Raw genomic sequence first — 8,570 nt, forward strand, 5'->3', positions numbered from 1 at the left:
ATAAAATTATGTAGGAAAACTGTTATTCTGTCAAAAATGTTGAAAACAAGCCATATTTGCACCCCTCTTTTGAAGTCACAGAGCAGTCTTTTTGGTTAATCTCACTTTTGACACCTCTTTGACACTCAAAGAATCTAAAAATGCATTTACAATAGCAGTCCGCATTCTGAATGCAAGCACTGCCTTGTCAAACTTTCCTGAAAACAGTAAGAAAAGACTTTCCCTTTTCAAACATTTTTTTAAAAGCTAGGGGACCTCTACCATAGTTAATACACTAAGGACTCCCCAACTTCCTCTTATTTGGTCAGTTTTTCAGAAGTTTCAACGGGCTATAACTCTGCAATGCCTATGACCCCAAATGTCTAGTTTTTTTTATTTCACAGAGATTGTTGACTACTTTTATGTTTTAATAGTTTTATTGAAGTTTATAATTGACGCTCTAGCCTTTACCGCTACCTTAACTAAATGGTAAAGGACATCATATTGCATACAAACTTGGTTTTAACATTCAATGTTCTGTATATTTGTCTCATTGTGCTTCATAGAGTACAATATGTATCTCAAGAAGCACAAGATATATTGTCTACAAAATTGTTTTGATATTCAATTTTCCTATCTTGTTCTCATTGTGGTTCTTATAGTATAAAATATATATCTCAAGAAGTACAAGACATCATAATGTCTACAAATTGGTTTTAACATTCAATGTTCTGTATATTTGTCTCTTGGTGCTTCTTAGAGTACAAAATACGTATCTCAAGAAGCACAAGACATCATACAGGGGAGGAGGTTTCTATGTTTGAACTATGACCCACACTTTAGGCATTGTAAATTTAACTAAGCAGAAAAAGACATCATTTTGTCTAAAAAATTGGTTTTAACATTCACTGTTCTGTATATTTTTCTCATTGTGCTTCTTAGAGTACAAAAAATGTATCTCAAGAAGCACATGTAATTATAGAAGGTAGCTAGGAGATATCTTTATGGTTAAATGGTGACCCATACTTTTAGGCATTCTAAATTTAACTAAGCAGAACAGACATTGTATTTTCTAAAAAAAATTAGTTTCAACATGCAATTGTCCTATCTTTTCTCATTGTGCTTCTTACAGTACAAAATATATCTCAAGAAGCACATGTAATTATAGAGGGGAGCTAGGAGAGATCTTTATGATTAAAATGTGACCCACACTTTAGGCATTCTAAATTTAACTAGGGCGAAAAAGACATCAAATAGTCTACAACGTTTGTTTAAACGTTAAATATTCTGTATATTTTTCTTATTGTGCTTCTTAGAGTACAAAATATATATCTCAAGAAGCACATGTAATTATAGAGGGTTAGGAGAGATCTTTATGGTTAAATGGTGACCCACACTTTAGGTATTTTAAATGTAACAAAGCAGAAAAAGACATATTGTCTACAAAATTGGTTTTAATATTCAATTTTCCTATCTTTTTCGCATAGTGCTTCAAAGAGTACAAAATATATATCTCAAGAAGCACATGTATTAATAAAGGGGCCTAGCGGAAATTTTAATAGTTAAGAAGGGATGTGACCCACACTTTAGCATTCTTAATTTAACTAATCAGAAAAAGACATCATATTATCTACAAAATTTGTTTTAACATTAAATATTATGTATATCTTTCTAATTGTGATTCAAAGAGTAAAAAATATATATATCTCAAGAAGTAGATGATCATGAAAGAGCAGGAGCTAGGAAAGATTTTTATTGTTTAAAAAGTTACACACACTTTACGCATGATATTCTTTTAACATTCACTGTTTTGTGTATTTGTGTCATTGTGCTTCTTAGAGTCCAAAAAATGTATCTCAAGAAGCACATTTAATTATAAAAGGTAGCTGGGAGAGATCTTTATGTTTCAAAAGAGATCCAGACTTTAGGCATTCTAAATTAACTAAACAGAGTACAAAATATATATCTCAAGAAGCACAAGACATCATACTGTCTATAAAATTGGTTTAAACATTCAATGTTCTGTATATTTTTCTCTTTGTGATTCTTAGAGAACAATATATATATATATATATATATATATATATATATATATAATATATATATATATATATATTATATGAAGAAGCAGATGTAAATATAGAGGGGAGGTTTTTATGGTTAAACAGTGGCCTGCACTCTAGGCATTCTAAATTTAACTAAACAGAAAAAGACATCATATTGTCTACAAATTGGTTGTAATATTCAATTTTCCTATCTTTTTCTCATTGTGTTTCTTAGAATATAAAATACATATCTCAAGAAGCACAAGACATCATTTTGTCTATAAAACTGGTTTTAACATTCAGTGTTCTGTATATTTGTCTCATTGTGCTTCTTAGAGTGCAAAATATATATCTCAAGAAGCACATGTATTCATAGAGGGTAGCTAGGTGAGATATTTATGTTTAAAAAGTGACACACACTTTAGACATTCTAAATTTAACTAAGCAGGAAAAGACATATTGTCGACAGAATTGGTTTTAATATTCAAATTTCATATTTTTTTCTCATTGTGCTTTTTAGAGTACAAAATATATATCTCAACAAGGACAAGACATCACACAGGGGAGGGATTTTGGTTTAAACTGTGACCTAAAATATGCATATTAATTTTAACTGAACACAAAATGGCATGATTGCTTAAAAATTAGTTTTAACATGCAATTTTCCTAATTTTTCTCATTGTGATTCTAATGGTACAAAATATGTATCTCAAGAAGTAAGAGCCATAACAGAGGGGAGGAAAAGGTTTTTTGTTTAAACTGTGATCCACACTTAGGCATTCTATATTTAACTATTATAGAATGACTGAATTTAACATAATAGGGTGTAATTGATGCGATTTTCCTATCTTTTTTCAGTGTGCTTCTAAGAGTAAAAAATATGTATCTCAAGAAGCATTACATGTTAGTGATCCACACTAGGCATTCAAACTTTAACTACAAAGAAATTAAATAATTTTCAAAACAATGCAATTTTGCTATACTTTCTGATTGAGTGCTTCTAAGGACAAAAAGTATATATCTCAAGAAGCACATAATTAGATAAGGGGGTGGGGGATGGTGTGGAGAGAGTGAGAGACATTGTTATGTTTAAAAGTAGGCATTTTACGTTTACCTTAATATAAATTGACAGCATTAAAAATGAGTTTAGCATGCAATATTCCCATATTTTCTGATTGAGTGCTTCTAAAGATACAAAATATATCTCTCAAGAAGCATGTCATAGAGGGAGGGGGGAGATATTGTTATGTAGAAAATGCAGGCATTCTACGTTTACCTTAATAGAAATTGACAGCATTAAAAATGAGTTTAACGTGCAATTTTCCTATATTTACTGATATTTACTGCTTGTGCTTCTAAAGGTACAAAACAAGTATCTCAAGAAGCACGTTCATCTTTGAAATGACATCCGCGTACGAGGATGCCCTTACACGCATGCGCACACTTATGCTTCCTCCCTGCTTCTTGTCGTGCTTTTTGTACTGTTTTTGTAACCTAAGCTTCCATTCCTGCTAGGTTACAGCACGGTCCCTCTACAACTTGCACAAGGGACCGTGGTTACAGGGATGTAAAATGATGATGCAAAATGTATGCCCCAACGGCTGTGAGCTTTGCAGACGCGATTGCCAAAGTTTTAGCAGATTATGTATTTTTTTCATTAGTATATTAATGTATTATTTTTTACCAGTGTGCGGAAAGTGCGATCTTTAGCTGGATTGCTCCTATCCGTCTACTATTTCCGCCACGTTTTTTAGCCAGTTGGGCGCTTGGCTGGTCCCCGCCTCGGTGGCAAGCACAATACGTGCTGCGTCTAGCTAGTCACGTGAGACGCAGTGATCAGCTAGTCTGGTTCCCTGACCCATTTCCCCAGTAGAGGGCGTGGGGAAATATAGGGTCAGGTACCGGGTAGCCATCTTGAACAGAATTTTGTTCAAGATGGCGGAGGTTAGTCACCTGACAGAACATGTTACAACAAATATGGCTGCTTCTATGAAAACGCCGGTCAAAATTCGACTGGATCAGAATTATGTTCGAACACTGGTAGCCGAGCCAAAAACATTGGCACACGAGACGGAAACATAAACTGAAAGGATTAATCCAGAAGTACGGGGAAATAGAGGTGATTGAAGGCTGGCTGTGATATCGCAGCAGTACTTATGGCGTGTATCGAACGCGCTAGGGTCATTGAGGTCATCACCGACTGTGGCGTGACCCCAATGACCCGAGCACGTTCGATACACGCCACAAGTACTGCTGCGATATCACAGCTAATTGAAAGCAAACTTTGTTGGAACTGTGAACGACGATTGATTTCGATGAATAGAATGGTGTCCGAATTTCATGAAAATGCCAGGCATCATGTCGACGTTCTAAAAGTATCAAGAGGTGTGCTAAATCACAGTGGCTAAATCATGGAGGTAAAAAGTCTTTCTTTCTACCTCCACGGCTTTGTGGTACAAACAAGAAGTTGGTGTCAAGTGAGCCTGAAAGTGCGAAACCCAAGAAACATGAGAAAAAGTTACAAGTGTTACTTTTATCCAATCACAGCTTGTTTTATTTTAACCCAATAGCGTCCATGTTTACATTAGCCGGTACCTGACCCTATATTTCCCCACGCCCTCTACCGGGGAAATGGGTCAGGGAACCAGACTAGTGATCAGCGAGTTAGTCGCGCGCAGGACTGAAAGAAGTCCGAGTTTGGAATATTTAAATTTGCCTGCAGCGCAGCAGGGATTGGTGGGGGCGCGCGGTCAACGACTCGGAGACCCTCTAGCTTGGTTCGAATTATCCACGCTGCGCTTCAATCTCTGTGTGGAGATTTAATCAGTCGCGACGCAGCTTCGGCGGCGAGAACGATAGAATCCACTTGCCGTCCGTGGGGGGTCTGCATACATTAAATTCAAATATATGGCGGCCATTTTCGCACTCAACATGTCATCGTTTGTCGTGGAATTTTTCATCTTAAATGATTTCATTTCGCGTTCTAAATCAACACAGTTCGAAAACGGAACATTGTAAATAACTAATTGGTCAAATCAATGGTTACCTCATCAAGAACCCCCTAAAATCGGCAGGCATGGGAGACAACTCGCGATCGTATCGATGCAATAAAATCTATTCATCGACCGTAAAAAGCAGCAAAGCGTTTGTGTCCAGAGTCGAAAATGCACTGAACCCATAACAATTATGTTTTGACCAAATAATCCACTTCCTTACCACATTCTTTTTCTAGGACGGCTATGCCAATTCTTGACCGCGGACATCCGGGAACTTGCGGATTTTTACGTCATTTTTGCGTCACACTGCCGTGAGAACAAAATATTGAAGTATGGATTTTTCAACCTTTACACCAGTATTCAAAGTTTCAACATTATGTCGATGATAAACACTAAGTTCTGTACTTTGTCACATAATTTCTGCATTGTTCACTGTCCTGTACAGTCAAATCCCATTTCACCTCACTCGCGTGCGTGAGGTGAAAGTGACGTCACTCCGCGGTCAAGAATTCGTCGAAACAGTTCCCGCACTCAGTTCACCTACCGATGCAGCCAAGAAGCGCCCTCAATGGTCACAAGATCAAATCTTACCTTACTTCGGATTTGCGCTGAACAAACTCAGATGAAGGTCGCATACTATTTTTGAAATCGTGCTGCTTTATGATTTGCTTTATGATCTGAATCTAACAATTACAAGAATTTTTTACCTTTGTGGTTCATAAAAAAGACAATATTTAAGCATGGACGTGGCAACACAGCTGAACACGGCGGATACTACCACATGTCAATCGAAATAGGGCCTACGAGTTTTATCAGCGAAAATAACAAACATCGGGACATCCTTTGGCGAGTAGGTGCGAAATAAGGTCCGAACCCGGTCTGGCAAGAAAATTTTGGAATTTAGGGGCCTAAAGAGGAACAATCGCCGATATGGAAAACGGAGCGCCGCGCTGGCGCTAAATCAACTGTCGCCCAACATTTCCGTCCACACGCCCTGCAGCTCTATAGGTGAAACCAGTCACCGTACAGGCAGAGTTTTACTGCAAAATTTTACAAGTCTTAATGGATGTACCGGTTCCATATTCCACAATTTCGTAGCACAAGGATGATAAAATACATTTCTGTTAATGGTAAGGTAAATCGCTGTCTAGGACGGTTTTGCCAATTTCGAAAAGAATCGGTACGTAACGAGTAACTGGAAATCAACGTATTACATTCGTAGACATATAAAATAGGTCGATGTCGTATGTACAAATATCATGCAATCGTCCATACAAAGGCAACTTCTTCCTTTAATACATACTGCCTGAATTAGACAGACAGATTAACAGATGTTCGAGAATTCCAACGATTCCTAACTCATACCACTTATATGATCGTACAGCTCAATCCGCCATGAGCAATCGTGGCAAAGTGCGCAGTTCAAATTAACCGCCAAATCGCGGAGCTGCGTCGCGACTAAATAGAACAGTCACGTACGTAAACCACAGAGTAAGATTGACAGATCTTTCTCTATGCGTAAACTGAACCGGTTTGCTCCATGTGTGAACTGTGGAACAGCCAATCGCGTAAGCCGTCTTAGGGGGGGGGGGTAAAAAAAAAAATTCAAAGCTAAAATGGCAAAAAATATTCAGACTAGTTTGCAAAATAAAAACAAAATCAGAACGTACAAAAAAGATAAATCTGACAGTTAGCACACAGCACATGACTCACTTGGAAAAAACAATTCAAAAATTTACAATTGTAAAAAAATATTCACAATATCTGATTGTGACCATCCCAATTTACACGATCTAATGGTCCGTCCCCTACCTGTCACTGCTTTAGAATATACACAATGATAAATAACATGCGTGGGCGTTGCGAAGCGAACTCTTTTTGGGGGGTAGTGCAAACCATTTTCATACGATGGGTATGTTTCTCGCGTGTTACAAGTGTCTCGCTTCTACTTTTCTACTATATTGGTTCATCTGACTCCTTTTCTGAGCATCATTTCTCCATGTGACTGGAGAATATTATTTTTGCATGAAATAAAGGCAGACATCACACCTTGGACTTACCGGACACGACCGATGAAACCCCTGCTAAATGGCCTAAACCATGTTGCTACTTCCTTCATTTACCTGCGCTGAGCTGAAGGAAAATATTGCCTACGAATTAGCGCCAGGAGTGTGTTCCAGAGTCGGTAGAGGTAAGTGTAAATTTTCTATTGCTTTGAAATTTAAAAAAAATCAATGCAACTTTCCAAGCTAACCAGTATCGCATCGATTTTATTAGTGGAATTTATTTATGCATGTTTAAAGTTTCTATTTGTTGGTATATAGCAGTCTTCTCAGGTCTTCCCCCTCACTACTGTCTGTATGTAAAACATGCCTTTTTAATATCTAGCAATTTTCTTCAGCGTTGTTTTAATAGCTATGGCCATTTGCTAGATTAAGATGTCACTAATTTAAACTGTTTACTGTATACTATGGTCAGGATGTCTTTTCAGGCAAACTTAACAAACTGTCGATTGCAATGAAAATTCATTAAAAAAGCAAGCAGCTTCAATTCAAAAGTGTACAGTACAACCTTAGTTAAACTTGATTTTATAAAGTCTGATTTTTACAGGACATTAAAACACCGGGTTTCTGGCAAGTAGGGTTCTCATAATTCTAAAGGACATTGCAAAAGTATTAAATAAATTTGTTAAACAATTGTAATTTGTATTGAAGTGTAGGGGGATATTATAACAATAACTAATATTAACATCTAAAGTACCCTCAAACATATTAAACACTGCATAAGAAGAATTCAATATTTCAATATAATTGCTGATTTTGATACTCACAAGCAGCAGCAGAATTAAAACACAACTTGTCTACATTGTAATAGTGATTTTTAACTGTTTTCTTTTATCTTGCATTTGTGTCAGTCCTGATCCTGTACATGTCTTAGATTGCTGACAGTCCAAACTGTGCCTTTTTGTCTAAAATACAAACATAGCCAGCGTGCACAATATGATTAAAATCAGATGTAGAGTACAGCAACGTCTTCTTATGCGTGCGTGTCATAGAATAGATAAGAATTGCATGTTTGTAGGTGCACATGTAATTTTTGGAATGATGGTTTTCTTGACATGATAGTCAGTGGTTATCTTCAGAGTTTCTACCATGTGTATGTTTTCACTAGGCAGAGGAAGAAGAGTGAGGGTTTTGGAAGAAAGAGAGATTAAGGAGCATGTAGTATTGTTCCAAGCGTTATTAACTATGAATGGCACATGAAGATTGTTAATCTGATGAGGTTAATTCATTCATTATTATCAATGACATTTTCAGATATTTTCATCTGAAACCCCTACTTATATGCACTCTCACCAAATAAACATTCAGACTGTATTTTTGAATACCTATTGACAGCACATATATGCCTCATTGCACAGCACACTTTTTTCATTCTGAAGATAGTGAAGATCCTTAATATAAACATAAACAATGGAAACTCAAGGGTAAGCATGTTATGAAAATTAAGTTTCTTTTACTAACTGATGGACATACTTGTTCTTCAAATC

Source organism: Ptychodera flava, chromosome 15 (genome assembly GCF_041260155.1).
Source record: "Ptychodera flava strain L36383 chromosome 15, AS_Pfla_20210202, whole genome shotgun sequence".
In the NCBI taxonomy this organism is placed as follows: domain Eukaryota; kingdom Metazoa; phylum Hemichordata; class Enteropneusta; family Ptychoderidae; genus Ptychodera; species Ptychodera flava.